This window comes from Ammospiza caudacuta, chromosome 3, assembly GCF_027887145.1.
Source record: "Ammospiza caudacuta isolate bAmmCau1 chromosome 3, bAmmCau1.pri, whole genome shotgun sequence".
Lineage (NCBI taxonomy): Eukaryota > Metazoa > Chordata > Aves > Passeriformes > Passerellidae > Ammospiza > Ammospiza caudacuta.
The window spans coordinates 98,768,066-98,794,617 of record NC_080595.1 but is presented as its reverse complement, the minus strand read 5'-3'; the positions used below and the strand labels follow the sequence as shown (position 1 = coordinate 98,794,617).

General features: G+C 37.2%; 1 protein-coding gene across 5 annotated transcripts in view; it reads left to right on the top strand.

The window, feature by feature from the left end:
• KCNQ5 (potassium voltage-gated channel subfamily Q member 5) overlaps window positions 1-26,552 on the top strand; it is a 278,572-nt gene that overhangs the window by 137,419 nt on the left and 114,601 nt on the right. The window lies entirely within an intron of this gene.

The following is a 26,552-nucleotide window of genomic DNA, read 5'->3' as shown; positions in this document are numbered from 1 at the left end:
GAAATGGGTAGTTTGCAATCCCTGACCATGGCTATTTGATGACCAAGCCATGGAAGGAGCAAGAAATTCTGAACAGTGAATCTACATGTCATTTGAAACAGGCAATTTAGCTCTAGTCAGATAGTGAATTAATTTGGAGTATTATTTTTTTCCAATGTCCATACTGGCAGCGGTTTTCCTGGAACTCTTAGAGATCCTGTGACAACTACTGTAATCCGCAAGCTGCTCTGGATTTTCTCACTGGACAGAAATTGGTACCTGAGAGTAAATGTTATATTGACTTCTGCTTATTTTTTTTCTTGTATTTATTTTGGTAGCGTCTGTCTCTTAGCAGCCACAGTTACAACCTGAAATCATGCCTTATTTCAAGAGTGCTGGCCTTGCTTTCTCCAGTTGCCTGGTGCAGCACGAGCAGACATATACTTATGGCTGTATTAATTGCATACAGTCACAACATTTTCCTTCAGTTGCAAGCTATGAACTTTTCTCCCATGAGAGAAAAGGATTCTATAATGAGAATGTATTTTCAATTTTACCTAAATCAATTTTTTTTCTTGTTCTTTTGTTTTACTTTGAGGTAATGTAAGGCTCTAATAAGACTGACTTGGTCAAAATAGTACATTAGCTGATGCTGAAAACACCCTTTATGACTCTGCTGTATAAGACAAAATAATTATTTGACAATTGACACTGTGTGTGTGTGCGTGTGTGTTCTTAATGTCTATTGAAAACAAAGTTTTAATTTTGGAACAAAGCAAAAAAGTTGTCATGGGGAGAAAATACTTGAAATCATGGGAACACCAATAATTTCTGATAATTCTAAATGAAGGCATATTATTTGTCAATTTACTTTTTAAACTGGTCTGTGTAATGTCCTGTTGTATCTCTTTAATATATATTACCAGTTAACAGCATGATATAGTGTTCTCTGTTAATATCCAGTCTTTTTTACCCAATTATAGTGTAATTTATCGAAACCCTGGCATGTACCACTTGGCAAACCACTTGCATTGCAGCTGTTGCTGTTTTCTCCATGTTACAGTCTGTACAAATACTTTTTTTTCCCCTGTTGTCATGCATTGGCTTTCACAACTTTGAAACAGTAGTGCTGTGAAGTGCATGAGAAATTCAGAGTATAGCTTTGATTTTCATGTAAATTTGTAGCTCTGCATTTAGGGACTAGAATTGAAAAAAGCAGCCAAACCAGCTGAAGAGTCTGTTTGGCCTGTAAAATGTGTATTGAACAGGATTCTCCAGGTTGGCTTCTATTTTATATAAAACTGCGTCCACCTGGGAATTTAGCAAGGAGACATAAGCAATACACTGCTGGTAGAAACTTTAAATTTATTCATCAGTGTTGTGTAACTCTGTTCTGCATTTAAAGTGGAGCACTGTTTTAATGAAAGATATTTTGAGAATAGTCCATTTTTCCTTCATTATACTTTTATAAAAATGGCTCAAAGCTATAGTTTTTAAAATAAGCAGGAAATTTTTATGTTGCCTAGAAAATAAATGCCTCTTATAAATAAATACCTTTTGAAAAATTATATACACTTCTTTTTTTTTTTTTCACATGGGCATGGATATCTAATTGTAAATTTTAAGATAGTATCTGGAAGCCAGTTGGAAGGAGTTCTTTCCAGTTGTCATGTGAATAAGAAACCAAAAGACAGGATATGAATTTTTGTGTTCAGACCTTTGAGCAGAAGTTCATCCATGAAGAAACTTCCATGCAAGAAAAGGCAGATTCTAAAGCTGTTGCCAAGAGGTAGATCCTAATTCAGGCTGTTCATTTAGAAAAAGAATTTTTCTAAATTTTCTGAATTGATGAAGGCAAAACTGGTGTTAGTTGTCTGGTAAGATGGTGAAATACGGTATCAGCTGTGTGTGATAGTAACAGCAAAGTAGATGACATAATTCCCCACTGAATTGCAGAGCCCAAATCAATTTGTTTAAGAGCATGAAGCATCTTAGGCTGGAGAAACAAGCAATGCCAAGGAAAAGGGTAACAAATCAGCCACTCTCTTTGTCTGGCTACATCACTCTTTATGAAGGAGAGGTTACAGAGAAATTTTCTCTTTTTCAAGATAGAATTCTTTAAAAAAATTTAAAAACATTTCTAGATTGGTAGACACTTATTTTGTTACTTAACCCTTCAAAAAGTGCTTCTGAAATCTGTTTTATATTTTTTCAGAGAGCTGCTGTCATATTTTATGGGTATAGCTCATTTACAGATCCATTTCTGTCACCCAGACACATTAGACTTCCGGACTGAACTACTGCTCAGCTCTATCCCTTCAGAAGGGGAAAGATGAATATCAATTTTTTCTTACATTGTAGCTACTGGTTATACTTAAAAAACAATCAAACCAACTAAAAATAAATTTAAATGAAAATACCAAAAATTAAATAAGTATCTAGGCTTTAGGTAAACTAACTGAACTTGCATTAGGCCATTATCCAATTTTTTTATTAAAGAGAAAATATTCTAATAGATGTGGTTTTTACCAATGAATATATACTTTCATAAATACTTTTTAAGCAGTATGACACACACAACATAGTACTATTCCATGAGTACTTCTACAAAGTTTAAATTAATAGGAAACCTTGATGGAACCCCAGGTGCCAAATCCCCTGTCAGGGTCAGGGACACCTCCACTAGATCAGGTTGCTCAGTGCCCCATCCAACCTGATATTGAACACTTCAGGGCTGGGGCATTCACACCTTCCCTGGGCAACCTGTTCCAGCACCTTGCCATCCTCACAGTCAGCAGTTTCTTCCTAATATCTCTTCTAAATCTACCCTCCACCTTACAGGCCCCTGTTAGATGCTGGAAGGTTTCTATAAGGTCTCACTGGACCCTTCTATTACCCAGGCTGAACAACCCCAACCCTCTCAGCCTGTTCCCACTCTCTGATCATCTTTGTGGCTCTCCTCCGGACCCACTCTCACAGGTGCACATCCTTCTTATATGGAGGTTCAATAATCTGGTAGTGCTGCAGGCATGGACTCTTCCTTTTTATTCCCCATGGTGCAAGTGTTTCCACAGAAGTGTTTAGGCTGGAGCCCTGATTGGAGAGGCTGGGATTCCTTTGTGCTACTCCTCAGGTGCTTCTGCTGAGCTGCTATCATCCCTCCCCAGGCTCTGGGCATCTGTGTCTGGCATGGACTGAAGTTACCTTCCTTTACCTTCCTTTGGCACATTTAGTTAAAACCCCTCTTCACCACCTGGCAAGAAGAAATAAAAGTTTAAGTTAGCAGTAACAGGTCTGGTTCAGCAGATGTGCTGCAATACAGAGAGAAATACAAACCTTGGTCCTGACAGGATGAGAATTTCATGGTCAGCGAATCAGAAAAGTGTACGCTGTACCCAAAACAAATTTTCTCTCAGGATTTATTCTGTTAGAAAGTTAAGTGATGGAAAGCTAGGTTGGAAGTTTCTTACATTCTTGTTATTTCTGTAAACTGTAAATAAAACTGCATGATAAGATAGCTGGAAAGATGAAAGAGCTTGGTTGGGGGATAAAGAAATATACAATCCATGCTACTGAGATGGCAGGTTGGAGGGAAAAACAGAAGTTCTTTCTATAAACTGATAAAAGTCCTGTAAACTTTTACAAGTATTTTCAAACTATGATGGTATCTAACCAGCTATTTGTCACTAGACCAAATATTCATAAAAAATTCATATTTTTCTGACTCTGGCTTATTATCTTTTGTTTGTTTGTAAACGTGACATTACCTACCTCTGCTGAAGTGACTCTATTTTTTTTTCATCGCGAGACCAGTTTTAGCTTTGGTGTCTTTGTTTGTTAAAATCTGTAGGTGTTTAACATCATCATCTAGGGAATGCAAATTCAGGTAAAACTGAATACCATGTCAGAAACATTTATTTGTGGAAGTCCTTGCTCTAAAGTGTTGCAGAACACTATTTTTCAGCATCAGGAGAAGCTCTTCACAGAGATAATTTTAATATCATGTAAAGGCCTAAAGTTTTATTCTACTTTTATGGATTGAAGTTGTACTACTGTCAATAGTCCTGGCTGATAAGCCAAATTTAAAAGCCTTTATTTAACCTTTGTTACTTAGCTACTTAGCTGGCTTGTTTTGCTAGCCAGTGAAAAACCCCCAAAACCTAAAAATTATTTTGACTGAATTTGTACTTAATTTCACTTCTTCTCACCCCAAAAGAAGAACTACACATTAACTCGAAGAATCCATCTTTCTCCCACAAGCATTAAATATAAGTACCTTTCATAAGGATATCTGCTCTTTCTTGAGCAGTGGTTTCTGCCTGTCTGGGGAGCAGGAATTCTCCTAACAATGATGTATGTCCTCCTGAGATTTCCCTAGTGCTTCTGACCTCAGGCATTTTAGCAGCCCAGTCACCATGTAATGAGAATCAGGAAAACACTGCTAATTGATTTAATGAAGGATGTTGGTTTACTTCAGATGAGAATCTGCTTCAATAAATCTAGAGCCACTTGAAAAAGCAAAGATATCAGGTCACTTATTAGTTTTTTGATCTGAGATATGTATCTTAAGTACTTTACTCCTTTCCTTTGACATCCTGACTGCATGGGATTACTTTTGTGTTCTATGAATCGCTTTCTCTTTGGAAGGTAGATGGGAATGGCTACTCATCTCTGTGATTTATGTAGTTGGATATGAGTATGTTAATTTTGTCCTACATACAGTATCTCAGTGCAAATCCCTTATTTTTCTAAGTCCAGGCTGTTCCAGTCAGATCTCCAAAATATTCTCAGTGACTAGGGATATGTGGTGGTTATATAGCTGTTGCAGCTATGTTGTCATAGCCTTCTCATGCCTAGGCATCCTAGGAATGCAGAAGCTCATGACCTAGGGAGGCCAAGTTGTGGTCTTAGATGAGATCTTAAGAAGCATTTATATATTCTTTCCATGCATCTGTTGGATTATAGCTTTCAGTATTCTCCAAGACTATTTGCAACTATCATGCATTATCATGAACAACTTTCTATATGTTTTTTGTGAAAGTTTCCTGGAGCTGGGTCATCACTTGTCACTGCTGAGGGCTGTAGTTGTTGAAGTGGGCAGCAGCATTAACCTTGTCTGTGCCTTGTCACTTGCCATAGGAGATGAGCATTAATGTCACTTTCCCTGTACTCTGAGCTGAATCCCACAGCACTGGCTGACTGGTACTGACAAATCACCCCACATTCCAAGCTGGCTGCCCAGAAGGCAGCTCTGATCCCAAAGCCTCGTGGCTGCCTTGGTGAGGTGTTTTGCCTGGGCACGTGGATGTCACCAAGAGGCAGCACATCTTTCTGAAGGCAAACACTACCTGGCTGACCTGGGGTGTGTGAACTGGAGCTACTGAAAGGCTTTTTTAAAAGGTCTTTTCTCCTGCCTGATGGTTCTTGCTTTAAGTAAAATGCTGCTCTGCATTACATTTCTGCATTACTGTACTCACAGTCCATTTGGGCTTTAATAATGGAAAACCCCTACATAAGATGTTTACCTTTTTTATCTTTTAAGGAGGCAAATGTGCTGCCAGATTTATTCATTTAGCTTTCCGTGACAAAGATAATCAAATTCATAGCTTGCATCCTGAATAAATCCTTTATTTCTAGCTTGTATTTTGATTGATGCAGTAAAATTTGTGTCAGTTCAACAAGTTCCATATTTATTTTGACTTTAAATAAATGTAAGCGTAAAGTTAGGCTGCAAAGAGGAGCTGTGTGCTTCGGGATTATGTGATTTGCCATTTGAACAGGCACCTGCCTGCCCATTCCCCTGTCACCAGTGGCTCTAAGAGTACTGGGTGGTTCCCACATTTTTTGATCTCTTGCTCCTTCCAGCTGTGAATTCATGGTCCAGCAGGTACATGTTGGTTGAGATAACAAGAGAATGACTATTCCTTTCCCTTCCTGCTAGCACCTCTTATAGCAACATGTTTTCTTAACTTTTGTGATAAGATTCTCACATCGTGCATCCTTTCCACTTTGATCTTCTCAGACATGTAATTTAAGCTATCACAAAAGAGGATGGAGTATGTATAATTGGTGAGAAGTATGTGTAAGCCAATGGCTAAGTTAGGACTTTTATAATGTACTTGAACACACTGCTGTGTTGGTATCAGCTGTAAATTATGACTATTTATGATAAACAATTACTATAATAGAAAAGTATATAATGGGAAATAATAACTGTAATATTTCTGTTTACCATAAAGACTTTTGGTTTGCAAATGCCCTTTTAACACAGTTTGGCTTTCAAATCTTTAAAATTAAATTAGGTGTATTCTGGTAATATTTTAGGTTTTCCTTAGAACAAGATGATCTGTCCCCTTTCTGAATATTATTTTATATTTTCATTGCATAATCATTTGCTGAAATACTAATACCACATGGATGAAAGATTTTCAAACTAATGATGGATAGTAATAGGGAACTGTTAGTTTGCTGAGGATAAAGATGTGTAGGAGTGCAATTCACTGCATGCCTATAATTTAGGTTCCAAATTTGTGTTGGTCCTTAAAATTGGATTTACTTGTTGATTGGAAATTTTGCTTTTAAAATAATGAAGGAATATGGGTTTTTCCCAATGAGAACTATTCCTTTATAGTCTTCATCACATGAACTGTTACAATTTTCTTGGGTTGTTTTGTTTTTTTTTAATCTACACAAAATCTCTATGCTATTTCTTTATTTCATCCTCATAGAATCAACATATGTTTTTATAGTCAACACAGCAGTTTTTATGACAAAATAAATCTGTTGGGATTCAGGATTTCAGTTCATTGAACAATTTGCTATCAAAAGATAGTATTCACCCTGAAGGTCAGTACAATGTTCTGTTCCTTTTTAGCTATTTTATCAAAACTGCCCTTCATGTAAATCTAATTGATAGCCAATTTTGAAATATTGATGTTACCCAAAAAGGCTCTGTGCATAAAAAGGTCACATTCAACCTCAGATATGTTTGTGATACTCCCCCTGACAACAGTGGGAGTTCTGCACATAGCACACGGGACAGAGGCTGGCCCTTGATCTTTAAACCATTAATTCTTTAAAATGAAATAAATTAATAAATAAAGGCAATGTTCCAAAGTCTGAGTTTTTTACTGCAAGTTTCACTTAGGCTGAACCTTCACTGTGGGTCAGCATCATTTTATTTGAGGGAGAACTTCCCAAAATACTCACCAGCTGATGCAGTGTTGCTGCTGGGTGCTTGACACTCAGCCTGTCTTCTTCTGGGATAACTTGCAGTAGGAATAAACTTAGAAAATTTACTTAAGTAACTTGAAACAAATTCTATATTCTGTTTTCAAAATTAGACACTGAATCTAAGATTCACTGAAAGACTTTGTGCTGCTAAGTGTCAAAGTCATCCTTTAGTACAACTTAGAATGCCAAGCAATGTCATTTTAAGTGCTAACCCAACTTCTTATTTTAAACATTTGGGGGAATCTTGTTTACAAACACTATTCAAAGCAGCACTTACTGCTACTGCCACAGTACTTCCATTATATATACTTATGGTTTTAGGTGATATTTGGAGTGACTTCGTAGAGGAAAGTTAAGATTTTTAGGATGCTTAACACTTTAGAGGATTGTTCATAATATTTTGGTTGGAATATGACTAGCTTTAATTGAGTGTTATTGATCTTTGTGGATTCTGAGGAACTGTGCCTCTTCCAAACTTGCAGCTTAACATACAGTGAAACATAAGAGGTTAGAAAATCACTAGAAATTAATCAAAACTAGGTAATTGATTTTTCACTTTCCAAGCTTAAGCCAGAATGCTGTATTATAATGCTTTCTGGCATAAGCCTTTTAAAAATTTTTGGGAGGGGAATTAATAGACTTTAATATGAAGAACAAAGCTGTAGTTTACAGCCACAAACAGATAAGAGTGTGGAGTTTTGACTTTAGGGCATTAAAGTAGGGATTGAGCTAGATGACTTTTCAATGTGCTTTCCAACCCAAAATATTCTATGATTCTAGGAGATGTGTGGGACTGAGGAGCTGAAAGGGAGGCTTACAGTCTAGTCTGAAGAAACTGACTGTATTTATTCTTCTGATAAGATATAGAGGAATTAACTCCTGTTGTTAATGTTCTGCATCTCTGTTTCTAAAAGGATGAATTCCACACTCAACTTGGAGATTTGCCATTGACTTGGGTAGAACCAGAAATTTACCAACTGCTTGAAAGCCCATAGCTATTAATCCTAGGCTTTCTGTCTGAACAGAAAAGCAGCTGCTGTCATTAACTTCACTGGAACATGTCTTTTGTGAGTAAAGTGCCTTTGAGCAAAACATGGCAGTACTTAATTTTTGTGTACATAAATTAATTTCATAAAACTGTAAATGGCAACTTTATCTTCAAACTTGATTGCTGAAATGCAGGGGAGGAGTTACAACTGAGCAGAGATTTATAAAAAATATTGTTGCAATGCCCTCTGCCCCCTCGAACAGGTTTGGTCTAGACAGTCTATATAAAACTGTGAAAGATGGGATTGTACAGGATCAGGGATAAACATAAATTTTTAAAGGAGAGTCAGAGAGCTGACGTTGCAGCAAAGATACAAAGGCAGGATCTAATAGCTCAGGGACTTGTATCGAGCTTAGAGGCACAGATCTTCTTGACTGTTCCATCTTTCTTTGCCATCTTCTGTTTTGGTGAATGCTACCAGAGTCCATGAGACTCTGTTGTCAGTGTTCATAAAAGAATTTGAAGAATCTTGAACAAAAAAAATGTCACTGCATGTATTCCAGTAACACAAACACCTAAACTGTACATGCAGATGTATTTGAAAAAGAGGAATAAAAGTCAGGAGCTGGAAACTTTTCAATCTCTTGAGGCACACAAAAGCATATTTGCATTATAAAATTGATTAAACTCTCTCTGGAGACAAAGTAATAATGAAAAAAAAACACATTATCTAGAAAAATATTATCATTTATCCTTATGTTCCATTAGTTACATTTCTATTTATAAGAGTTTCCTGTGATTGTTTTCTGTGATATAAATGATGTCATAGAACATACACACTTACTCCCTGTTATTTTTCATATGACGGGACATTAAATACCAGGAAATAAATTATTCCATCTCTCAGTCTCCCTATTAGATAGCAACAATAATGCCAGGAGTCTTCATTGACATATTCATGCTGAATTCCACCCTTGGGCTACTTTCTAATTTTAGAAATGCAAAGCTTCCCCAGAAGTCCAAGCTTATTTCTGTAGTTAGCAGATTTTTAGAAATCTGAATGAATGGGCAGAAGCAAGTGCAATAAGCTCTGAGTCTGATGGCTATATTTGCCACTTGACAAAAATCTGTTTTGTAATGATTAAACAACAATGAAGTACAAGAGCATAGTGCCTTTTTATCGCTCCTGGCCTTCTGATTTTGAATTCTAACATGGTAGGAAAATTGTATGTTTATAGTGGAGGTAAACTTTAGAATTTAATTACTCCTAAAATCAATGCTTGAGTAAGTTCAGGCAAGTAACTGGAAGTGCATCTCTAGGTACAGAATGAGCTGAAATTTCACAGCTTTTTTAGTATTCTTCTCAGTACAATTGTGCGTCTAATGGACATTCTTGTTATAGTTCTTTCTCATAAGTTTCTATTCACTGGTGCTTCTGACTCACAAAATTAAATTTCTCTCTCCTTACCAAATACATAGTCCATTTGTGTATAGTAGTATATCAAAGGAAAGAAAACCTTATTCTCAGGTTTAGGCTTTGTAATTGCTGATAAGAGAAGGAAATGGCTTAATGTAGATTCCCAGACTGAAAAATGACTGTGAATAGCCTTTAGAAATGCTGTGTGTATTATCAATCAGTGATTTCCACATAATTTTCTTTTTCCTTTTACAGTAAGAAATGTTTACTGCTAACTGCCAACATATGTGCATGACCCACAAACCTGAAGTCAAGCTGGATTCTATCACCAAAAGCCATCACTTCTCATCTTTGAGCCCTTACTTAGTACTATAAGGGATGACAGAATTTATAACCTTAGAACTTAGATAAAATAAATATTTTCTCATTAGTGTGTGTGCATCCTGGTAGAGTCCAGTTCACTTTTCCATGTGCAGCTACTGAAAAAATTGGCAAGGCCAACAGATGCATATGAATACACAGAAGGAATCATCCTGTTATTAAAGAACGTTAAAGATGTCTCACAAGGACTGTTGTAGTGAAGGTGCAATTTTTCCTTTCCTTCTCTGAACACACCTGCTGTTTTAAAATGGGGCTTATTATCTTCTTTTGTAGGCAGATATTGCAAATCATAGTAACGGTTAGCATCAATTTGTGGAACAGGAACTCATGGAAACAACAGATTGTGTGACAGGGCTGCACATCTCCAGGCTGCCAAGAAAACATATCAGAGCAGGATGTGTATGGAGTCACCCACTGCTTCCTTCTGCTCTTGGAGGACCTGGAGAGACTGTGGCACCACAGACCTTCCAGGAGGGCACAAATTACAGGTTGGAGAATGGGGAAGAAATCACAAGTGCTGTTCAACTATTACACAGGGCAAATAGCAGTAGGAGCTGCAGTCAGCCGAGGAAACATCACTGGATCTCAGGGCACATAGATGTTGTCCTTCTCATCTTATTCCTACTTCTCTACATCAAGTCTATTTCCCTATGTCATAGCAAAACTGTAGAACTCTGGAGAGGCAAAACATGGCATTGGAGGAGAGGTGTGGGAACCAGATAAGTGGTAGGGATTTAGTTAGTTACAGAAAGAAAAATGATGGTGAATGCCTCACCAAAGATATTTGAAAGAAAAGACAGATGGAAGTGAAATATTTTGGGAGTATCATGCAACAGTTTATTAGAATTAACTTTCTGACTAAATCTTCCACATTAATCTAAGAAACTGTCAGCATTTTATGTCCAACATAGAGATAAGCAAAAAAAACCAGACAATGAAGTATTTCTGAAAAGGTGTTCACAGGGAGAAACCCTGTGGTCCAGAAAAGAAACATCTGGAGATGTCCTTTGTTATTCCACAGTGACAAGGAAAGTGATGAAGTGTACTCTGTAGTGAGACAGAGATAGCACACCATCTGCTAAGCCATAGGACACACCCCTTTCAGGACCCAAAGTCTGCCCAGGTAAACTGCAAGGGTGTGAATAATATCCCAGCATGTGAATTATACTTCACCAGCATTATGCATTGCAGGTAAATACTGAGCTGAACACTTTTTCTCCATAGAAATTTCTTACCATTACAAATTAAATGGTTTCACATTCATGGTAACAAATGTGTTTGTGATTAATTTTTTTGTGCTCAAGACCTTTTTCCAGATTGAAATAATAGGAAAGATGAAGTGGAAGCAACCTTGACACCAATCAGAGAGAAATGGTCAGGCTGTGTTCAGAGCTAAGCTGATTTTAACTGAGACATTTTTGTTCAGATTCCCCAGGAGAAAATTTTGTACCTCTTGACTGTAAAATTTCCTACATTTGGGGTATAAATTTTAATTTAAGATCACTGAGAAAAAGGCTATGCTAGAAAATAGGAGAAAGGGAAGTAGTGTCTAAATCTAAAGGAGATCGTTCATGTTCCTGGGCAGGTGCCGAGAGAAATGATGTTAATCTATATAGCTTTAATATATGTATATAGCTTTAAATGTATATAGCTTTAAAGCTACCCATGGTAGCTTTAATTCATTTATTTTAAATCCTGGTGGGCTGAAGAGTTTTCAGAATAGACTTCACAAGACCTCACAGGTCATTTGGTACTTGGGCTTATGATTCTGGCCTGGGATTTGGCAGGAGACATTTACTGTAGTGACTGAGACAAGCTGCATTTGCAGACTGTGGATATGGTATCTTAGAGAGGAGAGGAAAAAGCAGCCTGTCTGGAGCTGATGAAGTAAAATTAAGATTTATGGACTGAATAATTTGGGAAGGTCTCATTTTGTATATATATTATGACTAGCAATGCTGAACTCCTACCCAAGGGCTCCAGAGTGTGTATAACTTAGTTCTCTCTGTGTCTGCTGTTATTCTGTCTTGATAGATGAAGGCATGGAAACAGAAGAATTGGATATGCCCTAGAGTATTAGGAAACTTGGTAGCAAAACACTGCAGAAAATCTGCAGGTGCTTTCTTTTAATGACAACTACAAGCTTCACACAGGGGTGTTCATTATATACCTTACTCACTAGGTCCATCTGATTTATGTAGTTTATACCTGGGTCTTAACAGATGCATCAGATCAGAGTCATGCCAACATTTCTGTCAGGCTTCCACTTATTTGCTTCATGATTTTTCTCTTCACTCTCATCTCCTGTATCTTTCAACAGTTTTTCAATGAGCACAAAAGGTGGCTGGGATTAACTCAAGACAAAGGAAAGCTTAGGTGGCCAAGGCCATCCAGACTGGTGTGGTGTGAGGTGTTATATGATAAAAGGAAGAGTGAGAAACACTAGAGATGTGCAAGGCCTGGTTTTTGGAAAGGATAGGAAATCAATTCCATAATATCAGCTTCATGCCAGAGATGCTAATCAATGATTTTACAGTTTTCTATGACGAAAAGAAATTGCAGTGTAACACAAGTGACTTGTCTTGAAGTGGAATAATACAGAGTACTGTGTTTCAGCAGAAACAGAAGACAATTTTTGAATTTGATTTTAAAGTACAAAAAGAAAAGCAAGAAAATTCTTGTGGGATTTTTATCTTGGTGTAAATATTTCTTAGGCATAAATGAAATATGTTTGGTTTTGAGGAAAGACACAAACCCATCAGCAGAAACAATAGGCAGAGGAGGATGTTTTGTCCTTGAATCACTTGTGCTTTTCTATGACAAGCTATATTTAAAAGCATTTAATGAGAAAAAAAAATCTGTTTATGGATTCATTTGATACCAAGTGTCAGTGATGAATGGTCAGCTGCTGTCCAAGGCCCTGGCTTTCATTACTGAGTTATTTAAACATGTGTATGTGAGTACTAGAGAGAATTGAGATTTTCATGTTTATTGAGAGGAAAAAATGTCTCAGATTTGTAACATATACTTTTTAGTTCCCACTTCCACTACAAAATCAAGGCTATATTGTGTTTACAAAGGATGTCTGATTGGAAACTGCAACAGAGGTCCTACCTTGGAGATAAAATACATCTTTAGTTCCAAGGGGGATTGAACAAATAGATCCATCCTTGCTTTAATAAAGTGGTCGATGAAAAGCAGTCTGAAGAAGAAATGTAACTGTACCCAGCTGAGAGGCAAGAGAGGGGAGCTTCAGATTTTACTTGTGGCTGTGAACAAATCTCTCAGGGCTTGCTTGTTAGCGTGTCTCAACAACGCAGTGGCTCTGGCATTTTTGTGTGCTCTGAATCTCACAAGAGAAATGTAGAAATTTGTGTGAAAGGTATTTGGCTTTTGTGTGCAGGAAGGCAGCCCACAGACCCTATAGCCAGACAAACTCCCCCAAACTGGAGGTGCTGAATGCTGGTTTGCAGCAATACTCCTATCGAGTGGATCAAAAGCTTGAGCATTACCCTGCTTGCTGATCATTTCATTGATATGAAAAAAATCTATATTTTAGTGCTCAACTCCATACTTTACTCACTACTTCCCAATACCATTTTTCCACCATTTTTTCAACTGTTGTTTCTTATCAAATTATACAGTTTTGCTTGCATGTATTGAGATTTATCACTGAAATAAATATATCAATGAAATAAATCTTTGATTTATTATTTTTCAGTTTTAAATATATCATTAGACCATGTATATTATTCTAAATTTGCAATACTTTATTCATTAGTGTTCAGTGTAGGAGTGGACAATTGCACTTTCAGAAGTAATTGTTTGCCTAGATAGTACTGCTCATAGGATATTTATGTCACCATCATCAGAAATATTTTTTGTGTGATTGTGTCAAGCTGGAGTTCCTAAGTGAGTTGTACAATTCCCTGTGTTAAACTGTCACAGCTGGAAATTGCCAGCTATTTCTTTGGGAGCTATAACATTCAGTAACAGAAGATTTACCCTCTGGAAACCTAATTGAGCAGTACAGACAGGTAGAACTGCCATTCCCCTCTGGCTCAGCTAAGGGCTGTTTAGCAAAATTTTCTTTTAAACCCATGTCTGTTTTTCTTTCATTGCTAGTAGATCTGTAATACAGGCATGTTTTCTAGATTTTCTAATAGGTGACTTTTCAAAAATTTAGTTTAGTCATGAAGGATGCCAGTGCAGACAGTCTTTTACTTTTGTTATTAATCAAGACACGTCCCCCATGTGAGCCAGAAGGAGAGTATAGTTTCAGGTGTATTAATTATTTCTTCAAGATATCCTCTCCTCAGCCTGCTATGGTCTGTCAAGATTACAGTGAGAGGAGTGTATGTCAATACATCCACTCAGCATAATGAATGGCAAGTGAAGACAGAACAAGGATTTATCTGTGGGAGAAAATAAATATTCTAGAGCAAAACTGTAATGTAAATCAGGTTACCTTTGCAAGTTTAATATGACATAGGAACACAAAACCAATTATGGAAAAATAATTGAGTAATTTGCATAATTAAAAGTCCATCACAGCTAATTTAGCCTGAGTCTAAGAAATAGTCTGAACCCCCTATGTCTCTTACCTCTACTTTTGAAACACCTGCAGTTACCAGCCTTACTGAATGGCTGTTATTTAATAAGTTGATATTCTATTTTCCTTGAAGTACTAGAAGATTTTTTAAAAATTCTATTATATATCAATCTCTATTGATATCTATGTCAAAGTTAGCATTTTAATTCAATGTAGTACAGAGGTATAAGATACCTTATGTTTCTCTGACAAGATCCAACCTGCATAGGAATTTTGAGTTCCTTCAGTCAAATTCAGACTACACAGCACAAAGGTGAAAACCCAGGAGAATGGTGAAGACTTGAATTTTATTAAAAGAAAAGGTGAGAATACAAAGGCTAAATATATTCCTTAAAACAAGCATCTAGCCAAAAATCTATATTCCATTAGTATAGGCAGTGTGATGCAAGAATTTTAGGGCAAGAAAGCTTGTGCATGTCATGGAAGGCCAAGAGTCACACGATATCCCTGGCTGTAAACATTACATTTCAGTTTCTGGCCTTGAGCAGCCATTTAGTGCTGTTTCATTCATGGAAGCCCCTGCATGCTTGTATCTGCCACGTGACTTGCAGACTGTAGTGGGATGACTCCAGGTAGCTTTTGTGGGCAGACCAGGATCATTCCAGGCAAGTGCAGAGAAGTGAGCATTATTAAATCTCGGGGCTTGTATTATCATGATATATATTTAGAAAGTGAGGAAGGAGATGTCTTCAATATTCTGCCCTGAAAGTGGAGATAAGCACTGCAAAAGCTCAAACACATCTAAGGAATGATTAGGTCTTACAGCATAGTCAAAACTGCTGAATCTCTCTCTTCAAAACTGCTATAAGAAAATCCGATTTATATGGATTGCTACATCTGTTTGTTCGTTTAGTAGAGTTGTAAAGCATGGACTGTTGATAAGAGAAGTTAAAGATACACAAGAAAACTATTCTGATGAAGTGAAACTATTCTAGGAATTTTGGTGGAGTTTTTTGTGTTTAAAACATCACTTCTTACTAGTCTCTTCAAAAGTTGTTTTGGCCTATTATGGGATGGAAATTTATTGGCCATGTTGCCAAAAAAGAACAGATGTGTTTAATAAATATTTGTTAGGTATTTGTAAGGGGAAAATGTATCTATAACAGAAAATCTGACAAAAGATCAAAAATTTGAAACAGTATCTATGGGGGATAAGTACTTTTCCCTTCACAGACCTTTCTGACTTGCTCCATGTCCACAAAGGGGAGACAGATTTCTATCATTTTGATGGCAATTCCTCATAATTTTGTAGAATTTGGCCTAAGTGCAAAGGAATCTGATGTGCCTCTGTTTGAAAAGTTCAAGCGGAAAGACCCAGCTGTGACTGGAAACTGGTTATCTTGATTCCAGTCCTGGACAAAATATCGACTGCTCATGAGGATTTTAGTGGAAAGAATAGGGTGCAAGAATAATTTGTCTGATAAACCTCTCATTGAAGTTTTCCATGGAGACTCATAGTCGAGTCAAGATGTTTCTAGTTGTGATAGAAGAGACTCCAGAGGTAATGTTTATGCTTTTCCAATATCTGGAAGAAAACAAACAGGGAAAAAGCCCCAGTCTGCTGGTAGAATTTTTAGATAACACATACTGATGTGGTAAATAGTGATTAGGACATGCAGCACTTCATGTTCAAAAATGTGCTTGTCCTTATAAAAGCATTTACAAATCTAGATAAAAATTTGCGCTGTAGTTGTAGAAAATTGTATCCTGAGGAACAGAACTCTGAAAAGGCTGTAGAGATCGTGGAAAAGTGATGCAATATGAGACAAAATCACTAAATATTTATACACATATAGTCATATAATACATGTTTTGTGTATCAATTCATGTAACATTAATATCTGTGTAAACATATATATGTATGGTATAGATAGCATATGTAGGCACATGTATAAATGCATGCAGTACACAGTATCACAGATCAGATACATGTATGGGGATACTTACCCTACCATATAATTATGTATTTCCATATTAGGAAATGTGTAAACAGAGCAACAGTGAACAGAAGTGAAGGGATTTCTTTTGTGTGAGGTTAGTGGGGAAGGTAGCTTGGAAGGCAAGCTGATGGCCCAGTATGGACCATTGTGGGAGAAAAAAACCCAAGTTATTAAAGCAAGTTTAATTAATAAGTGCTGAAATAGTGAAATATGTTTTAAATTATACATAAGTATATTCCACAAAGTCTCTTTGCTTCTGTGCATATGAGACCAAACTCAGGGAATAAACACATATGTTGTTCAATTAGATTGAAGGCATTTTAAAGACAGCTCCCTCTACTGCATTCTCTTTAGAGAAATAAAGACCTGATATGAACAAAACAAACAAAACTATGACACAGGTATAACTGACATGCTTTATAAAAATGGAAGAGCATCCCAGCACTAACCTTCTACTGGACAGGATAATGGTAAAACTGCTTGCCTGTTGATATGCTCTAAAAAAAATTCACTGTGATTTATTACTGAGCAGGACAGAATATGAAAAGTCTTTAATAAGCTTGGTGAATAACCTACCCTGCTCTTTGTTTAATCATGTTAGTGGTCATTTGAGCATTTAATTACATTTTCAAAGGTCTTAATGGGAATAGCAATATTAGCTTACTACACTGAAATGAACCTGAAAAATAGAAACCGTTACCTTCCTTGTGCAGCCTCATCTTTCCAACAGGACATTGACTTTAACAATTATATGTCTTTTAATTAATACTACTTTCAATAGGATTGAGTATATATATATATAAATATATATGTATATGAGAATCTTAATGAACATAACCCCTATTAAGAGATTTTTCATAGGTCCTAAATGTATAAATTAGAAAGAAAAGCAACCAAACCCTAAAGAAAGTGAATATAATGCAATGTCATGCAATAATATTCATTCATCTAGTTGCAAGTTACCAGGGGACAGATTTATCCCTCTCATAACTCCATGAAATTTAGGAATCTGCTGTTTTGACAGTGATAAACCTGGGACTAGATTTTCTAACATTTTACAAACCCTCAAAGATCCTTGATCTCCAAAAAGCATTTAATTTATTTAACCAGCTTCTTGCCTGAGAGATACCCAACAATTTTAAAAGATTTTGGGTTTTAGTTTTAGCCTTCAAGTCCAAAATAGGAAGTCTCTCAGGCTTTAGAGATATCTTATGACTGCCAAGGAAACAGATAGGTGTTTGCATGCAGTATGCAAGACTAATGGGAACTTGTTCTTGAAATAAAATCCATTCCCCTTAACAATCAAATAAAGCTTTCGTTTCAACTTGAATAGCTAATGGTTAGGCATCTCTGTTGAAATTTCAATAGAATAGGAACTAAAAATAATTTAATCCAAAATTTCATTCAGACTTGAAACTGACATTTAGGATGTGCAATTCTTTTAGGTTTAGAAACATGACAGAAATAATCTCTTTTCATTTGATTTATGTGAATTTATTTGATTACTGGAATTCTTTGCTTCTACTTAGGGGTCAAAAGTAATATCAAAATAAGACAAATCATCTCACCCTCTAAAAAGGTAGACTTTGGCTAACATGGATACCTTGGGATATTTATCCAGTAATATTTTTTTGTGAGTGATGGCATTGCCATCGCCATGCTGTGCAACTCATACTCATCTACATGCTAGATTGGGTTTTGACTGTATTCTCTTTCAATTTACAGACCTTAAAATTTGTGTTATCAAGAAATCATTGGGAAAGTTTCAGGTCATATACATGGCATTTTTAATTCATCTGCTGTGCATTTTGGTCCAACATGCCTAAGAAGCAAACAACTCACACTCTCTAACTATGAAAAATGGTTTTTTTGTTAAACTCCATATACTGGTAGCCAGTAAGTGGAGAAATGTGGGTAGTACACCATGGGAAAGTTAGCTTCTGGCCACAAGTAATAAGAGAGCTGAACATCTCTATATATTGTAATATATATTTTAAGAAAGCAATTGATTATTTTTTAATGTAAAATAGAATTTGAAATCAGAAAGCTGTAGTTGCACAGGAACCACAATTGAAATACTGTAATTTTCACACAGAGACTGATTTCAGGCAGATTAACCCTTTTCACAACCATGCTTCATTCTCTTTGTGTATGTGTATTTGATTACAATTCAGGCATCTTTCAAAATATCTGGGAGAAAATCTTGTGCCATATTTTGTACCATACTCCCTTAACTGAGTTAACAGTGTCTTATTTTTGTGATGGCTGAACATGACCTTGCTTGGGAGCCTTTGGGTCAGCTGTTGAGGTGCGAACTGGTGTTAAAGGAATGCAGAGAGTGGAGGAAAGAGGGAAAGAGTTGAAGCTGTAGCAGATGCTTTTGAAAAGCAAACTGTAGTTATAATGGGGGCAAACTTTTCATGAGAGAGAGCACACAATACATGTCGTGGGGTGGCTTCACTTTTCATCTTCAGACACATTCATTACTTACATTGCAAGCACAGGGTCACCCACAACACGTTATGTAATGTGTCTGTATAACATTATTGAGAAAATGGGACAGTGCAACATTTCAGGTAGAGGAGAAAGCACAGCATTTCAGTATTTTCCACTTTTTCTCAGTTGATATTGGAGCTTGACCCCAAAAGAAATGGAAAAATAAGGAAAGCAAAAGTGAGCATTGTCCACAAAAATAACTTTTCATTAAAGTAAATTAATTGATTATGTAAAGGGTCATGAAAATTAAGTTTTGAATGATTAAGAATGTCAAAGGAAAAGGAAGGACTTTGTGCTGTGCTGCTTATTTTCAGCTGCGATTTTTTTGAAAAAATACCCCTTCCTGTTCTCAGTGCTGTGAAAACATAAGGATTTTATAGCTAATGGAAAATAAAACAATTTAAAGGGAATAGCAAACTGGAAAAATGTCAGTCCCTCCAGACCAGTAAACATTCCAATATCTCTTTAAGGAACTTGTTAATACACTTGTGCCAAGTAATACTTTAGCTTTATATATAAATAGTAGTAGAAGAGCAGCTATAATACTTTTAACTCTTCCATAATTTTGCACAATGCAGTCTTTTTTTTTTGAAGAAACACTACTACTTCGCAGAAGGCTGATCCTCCCACTTTGATGATATCTGATTCATTCATACAATATGCTTGAACACAAATATAACATGATGTTCTGTCCTAGTAATGTTCATGTACTTTAATTTTATAGCCTCTGCTTCTACTGCAATCCAGTTGAAGTTTTCAAAGGTCAGTGCCATCCACATCAAGCAAGCAATGTACAGGAGTTCTGTTCTTTGAATCAAGCACAACATCAACAGGGGATTGTAGGTGGCTCAAGGGCTCATTTTCATACTTGCCACAGGACAGAGGCAAGCAATAGGTGTCAGAAGACACTCCTTGCAAGCTTTTGCAAGAAAGCCACAGATTAACTTACTTTTCAAATAGGCTAAGGTTTCAAGTTCTTTCAAAATAGAATGCACAGCCAAAAGTAACAGTGTCCAGGAAATGGAACCAGTCACTGGTGCTATACATTTGAAAGCAACAGAGCCATATATTAAAATAATTATAAGCTTCTGGCTTATTGCATGGTTTACTATATTATTTTATTTGTATGTAATTTTTGTTATATAATTTCTATCTCATTTTTCTACAGTCTTAGTTCTTCTGGGTTTTGTTTTCTTGTTCTGTAGGGATATTTCATCCATTACTGACCCCATTGTGGTGGCTCAAACATATCCGTGTGTAAAACAGGTGGGATAACAGTAAGAGTACCTGAGCCATTTCAAAGTCAAGGCATGATTTCCCCAGTTGTGTTCCCCTGTGTAAAGAATCCCATCTTATGCTGAATACAGACATATCCCCTGGCCAGCTGGCTGCTGGGCTCAGTTTTAGGAGCTCTCCCAAGCGGCTTCTATGTACCCCATGCTGCAAGCTGCACACTCCATAGTTTCTGTTGGTGTTAAAAGGGACCTGTTTCTATCTTTTGAATCAAACTAAAACCAATGCAAATGTTTGGACAGGAGCCATTCCCTGCAGGAGTTAAGGTTGATGTCCCAAATTGTAGTGTCAGCTTACTTCTGACCAAGAAGCACCACCCAGGCAGACTTTCCAAGTTACATCAATGAGCATGGATAGCTGACTTAAAATTTTTGAAATTTTGTGTGTAGCCCTTCAGGTTTGAGGTTAGGGCCTGTCAAGGGCCCAGCAAAAACGTGCTGCCACTGTGGCCCAAGCTAAGCAGTCTGCCCAGAAGCACGACCAGGGCCTGTGAAGATTATCACATCTTCAGATACTTCCCTCTGGGCAGCTCCTTAGGTTGTCTTTAGGAGAGGTCAGTCCTGCCTGAAAGGGCTCTTCACCCATTAGAGGGTTGTAGAGGAAAACAGCTCTAGCCATTAAGTCTGCAATGCAAACCCTACTCTATCTTTGCTGGAGGACCCTTCTTTACTTTCTTTTCTTTTCCAGCTATTTTTGTGATTTCATATCTGTTATCTCTGAGCACCAAACCCTTTGCCTTTCTTGGGGAAATAGGAGCTCAGAATGGGAAAGATCAGAGCAGAGAAGACGTGTGTACAGATCTTTCAGAGATAATTTTCTTACAAAGATAGCCAGGCTAGAAAGAAACCTTAAAGAGGACAAGAAAACAGAGAAAACCAGACATTTTGTCTTCACAAGTAGAAAGCTATGTTTCAGTAAGAAATTACTGTAGTAAATTTTACTGTAAGTAATTTTACTGTAAGTAAAATAAACTGCATTCTGTCAGGGATCAGCTGCACTGATTTGGACTGACTGCACAAGGACATGCCCTCCCTGCAGGGTGCATTCCCCTGGGGTTTCACACCTGGCTGGTTCTGATGGGGACATTGACAACAGATGAGCTCTGGTACCAGGGTGATCAAGGGAAGCTAAAGAGGATGGGGCCAGAAGCAGGGCTGGAGAGGAGCTGTGCCATGTGTGGAGCAGGGATCCATTCACAGGACCAACTGCCTACAGGGATGGGGATGGAGCTGGAGGCTGTCCCTGCTGCAACACCCCTGGGCCATGGACTGGTGCCCTCAAGGGGCTCACATGGGATTCTGGACTGTGGGCAGGGTGGAAGGAGCCCCAGAAATTTTGGGCAGGGGTATGCCAGGGCTATGAGTATTCTCAGGGCCATCATATCTCTTCTAAGCAAACTTTGTTTTAATTTCAATTGCTTGTAGTTGCACATTAAATGAGCAGCGAGTTTTAGACAGAAAAAGACCAGTGTGAATGTATTTTCATTTGTAAATGAGAAGAGGGGTAAAAAGGTGTCAAGCTTCCAAGAGATGCTTGCCAGGGAGTAATAAAGGAAAAGAGTGTGGAGCAAAAGTGGCAATCATGGCTCAGGGACTCTTGCACAGTCTGTGACTCTGGCTGTAGGAAAGCAATGAGCATGTGGGGAAGAATGGGGCAGCTGGATGTGGCACAGCAAGAGGCAGGAAGGCAGATGACACTGTGGGATGCAAAATAAACAGCAAAACAGAAGTGCTGAGAAAAGCAGCTACTGCCAGAACAAGGAAACCAAACTTTCCAGAAGAGGCGAAGAGGCCTTGGCAGCACTTGTCCTGTGGCTAAGCACAAGCTGGACAGAGAATCGTTCCACCTCCTTCATCCCACTTGCCTCCAGCTCTTCTATTCCATCCCTGCTCCTTTCCTCCTTTGCTGTGAGGCTGTTGCCATCACAGTTATTAGTTTTACTTTCTCTTCTCTTTCCAGTTCTGCTTCTGGCATTCTGTATCCTGCATAATTCAATGAAAATGTTTGCAATAAAATCAGCAAAATGACTGAGTTTCTACTAGTGTTTCATAGTGATGGCTACAGCAAATGCTCTGGAAACACTGTGGAAAGAAATATAAATGCACTAGCAAAAGGCAGTAATTTTACCTGAGTGCTATAACCAGCACAGCTTAGCATTACTGAAAAGCTGAACAATAGACTAGGCTAATGCAGGAAGCTGTGCCTACTTATGAGGCTGAAAAATGTCTGAATTGTTACACAAAAGTGTTGAGAAGCATTGTCTAATATTGTGATGAGCACTAGAAGGCAATAGCATTTAATAACTAGCAAATTGTCTGAAAGTATTTATAAAAGCAAAATGAATTGCAAAACCAGAAATGCTTGCTGTTCAAAGATTATATCTAGAAATACTTTTTCATATGTTGTTGAGTGAAGCAGGAAAATAATACACCTACATTTTTCAGAAGTTCTCATGAATAGTCTTAAATATCTTAAATATGTTTGTCTGCTATTAGAAAGGTAGTTGTTTGTTTTTTAATAGCATTTACCACCAACCTGTCTGAACGGAGATGAGACTTCCTCTGGCAAAAGAAGAGCTCTGCTCTGAGAATAGCCTGCTCCCAAAGTGAAATAAACTCTAATGGCAATAACGATGTTTTTGTTCCTGAAAGTGTTTATGCTAAAGATTTTGCTGGCATTGCTATGTCACAGGAGAATGTTAAGTAAAGGTGTTAAGTGAATGTGAATTAGTTTAAGTGCACAAAAGCTTTGTTTAGATGCTCCTTTTGAGACTTAAAGTAGTGAAGAATTAAGACAGCTTTGTTTGAATGAGGACTGTGCCTTAGGGATTAATACATTTTTACTGCTGCATTTTTATTTTGCATGTTTAGTTAATTCAGCTTAACTTTCCTAACCATACTGGTGCAGGCAGACCTCAAGGGACAGAGAAACAAGGCACTGTAGAAACCTATTCAGCTACATTGTCTAAGTGATGACAAAATGAAAGATGGGTTAATTGATTGCAGATTTTTATTTTTGGTAAATTGGAAGAAGCCTTGGTTTTGTGTACATAAGCATGTTGAGGAAAGTTAAATCAATTTAAATGAAAGAATGAATTCAGAACATATTAAATCACTTTGCCTGAAAAGTCCCCACTATGACCCTTTCATTGTTAATAGTAGGGCATAGGGTGATCTGCCCTTGTAGCTACATATATCTTGACTTTCTTGGTTGTACCTTTCTACATAAGTTCTAAATATGTGACACAAATATGTCATCCCAACATCAACAGAAATTTTCCTTCTGGTCCCTTGATAAGAGTAGCAAACACTGAAGTCCATAAATGCCCAAACATGTTTTTTTCTGTTTAATTTTTAAAACTTTGTTCTCCTGAGAGGTTTGGAGTATATTCATGGTCAGAATTTTTTTTTCCTTTTTAAACATTATTTCTTGTTCAAGAAATCCTGATAACTACTTTTTCACCTTGACATTTTGCCGTGGCTATGCTGACAGAATGGGCTAAGGGCCATCAAAATTGCCTCCAATGATCGTGGTTAATGGGCAGAACATTTGCACTGTTTTGTGGCTTAAGGTTTTGTGTATGCCTATTTGTTTGGTATCATCACACTTACTTACCCTAGGCATCCAACCTGGGTGTCTGAACTTCTCTTGGCTCCATTCCTAGACAGAAAAGAGAAAAATGAGCTTTCTCACAGAGCAGTTCGAGACTCTCTCTTTTCAGAGAATCTCTCTGCACTACACAATACCCAAGGTGATTACCTGTGTGAATAGCCTCCTCCCATTATAAAGATTAGCATTCTTCCAAAGAGTAAAGCAGAAAATCAGTCTTTAAAGCTCATAATCATTTTAACCACTAGGTCTGCTAATGACCACGTGCCTCATTCTTCACTGACAACAAACAGTGTGGTCTCCAGTTGAGGTTATCATATCATATTTGTTTAGGTAATGTGTCTGGGATCAGCTCTCATCTTACAGGGAGGCTTATGCAAATAACTTTAAAATAACAATCTTTTAATTATACAACAGCTATCAGTTGTTCACTTAAATACTTGGTCTTCAAGCTGGAGAACCGTCTGAGACTCCAGCTAATGGGCTGCAGCTGAGCACAAACTGCAGTTTCCTCAGGCTTTCGACAGGAAGCAAGCGACACAGCGTGAGATGAGTGGCTTGATTAGCTGTTTGATGTATTATGTATAAGTGTGCCTCTGAGGATGTGGTCTTGTCGAGCATGGGGACTGCTTTTTGAAAAGAAGCACAATATATTTGTATTGAACCTGCTTTAGCAGCTTCAAAACCTCCCTGCTAAAGATAGAGCCTGCTGCAAAAGCGTTAGTTCTTTTACACAATCTACAATTCATTGATAAGAGATTCTTACCCATTATATGCTGAAGGCACTGCTTATATGGTAGAGCACTTGAAGAATTTGCAAGAGTTTTACATTTTTTTCAGTAAAGAAATTCAAAAATGCCCATGGTTTACACTGATTTCAAATATCAGAAGGCTATTTCATACCTCAGTGGTTTCCAAGGCAAGTTTCAGTGCTCATGTGTGGCAGATCTCCAGGTACTGCCTGACAGCACCTGGGCAGATTTTGCATTCTGATGTACCTCCTTTAAAATGGACAGTTTGAATTAAGAATATACATTGGCAGATGAAACATGGTTGGTTTCTCTTCAGGTCTATCAACTTAGATTGAAGAACTACCAGTGCTGCAAAAGTTATTACAACAGTATTATCCAGAAGATAATAGCTACAAGATGGGGAATTGACCTGTTTTCTACCTCTTCATATTGCAATTCTTCATTTAAGATCTGTAAAAATGATCCTGTGGTCCATTTTTGAAACCTGTTAATAGAGGGAACACTAGGTTTACCTGCTTTTTTAAGTGGCAAAGAGATAAGTGTCAATAATACATTTTTAGATCCTCTAATGGGAAGAAAGCCTTAGAGCAGTGCCTGAGATTACTCTTTAAGAGCTTGCTGAAGACTCCCCTAAAGGATGCTGATCCTTTCCCCAGATACTGCCTGAGGTTCTGCTTGTTGTTTCCACTGCATGCGACAGATGGTGCTTAATGATGTATATGTTCCTTATATGCAGCATACCCAGAAATTAACCTTGTCTAAATTGCTTATGACAGAAAATGTTAAATTATCACTCAGTTATGCCAGAAAATGTTAAAGTATTACTCAGTTATGCATATTTGCTTTCCAGTGCTGCTTTCATTCCTTCTCCTTTAGTTATATTTTGGGCCTCTAAAAATACTGTTTGCGCTTTTGGTGGCTGGTAGCTTAGATTTTCCCATTTCCTTTTTGAGAGTTAGAGGATAATTATAACACATGTTCTTCTGTAGTTAGGAGTGAACAGAAAGTCTGTTAAAACTCTATACAAGATTTACTACGATGCTATTTTTAGATATCTATTCTTAAAAGTACTTAAGCTATTTAAAGAATTGTAACACTTCTCAGCATTCTACTTCAACTTTTACCATGATTATAAAGCTGATGGAAGACTGGCCCTTGTTCTTCTTTTTCACACCATTATTCCACCATAGCATTACCATCCACAGATTCTCATCACCATTTTGGACACTGATATGAGCTTTTTGCTCAGTAACAAAAATAAAGTAACTAATGAATAACTGAAAGCCAAATTATGAATACTAAGCAGAAAGCCAGTGTAGTTACTTTGATGTTACGCTGAGATCAGAATTTAGGTTCTTTTTGTCTTTCAATCAGAAAATTGACATCATAGCAAGTATGGAGATAAATTAAGTCAGTTTTTCATAGCACTGACGTTTATCTTACAAGTTGAAATAAATTATCCACCCCTTCAAAATTAAAAGTGTGATGCTGTGTTTTTAGAAGCACATGTCCAGCTCTTACTCTGGTTTTTCTATCTTTAGCCTTGGGTCTTAGAGTTGTGCTAGAAACATAGATTATCTATGGCTCAAGAAGACAGAAGCAAACTCACTTTTTTCTCAATTTTAGTGCAAGTTAAAGGCTGGGCATGCAGCAAAGTTTTCCTAAAGCTGTTAGAGAAAACAAACAGAAAGGGTACTAAAACCTTCTGCATAAAATGTTGTGGGAACTTGCTGCAACTAGAAGAAAGAGTATGTAAATGTTTACAGGTGATGAGTACATGTAAAGGGCACAGAAAATTATTATTGTAGGGAAGCTAATAGGGGCATTTAGGGCACAGAAGAGGTAAGACTGA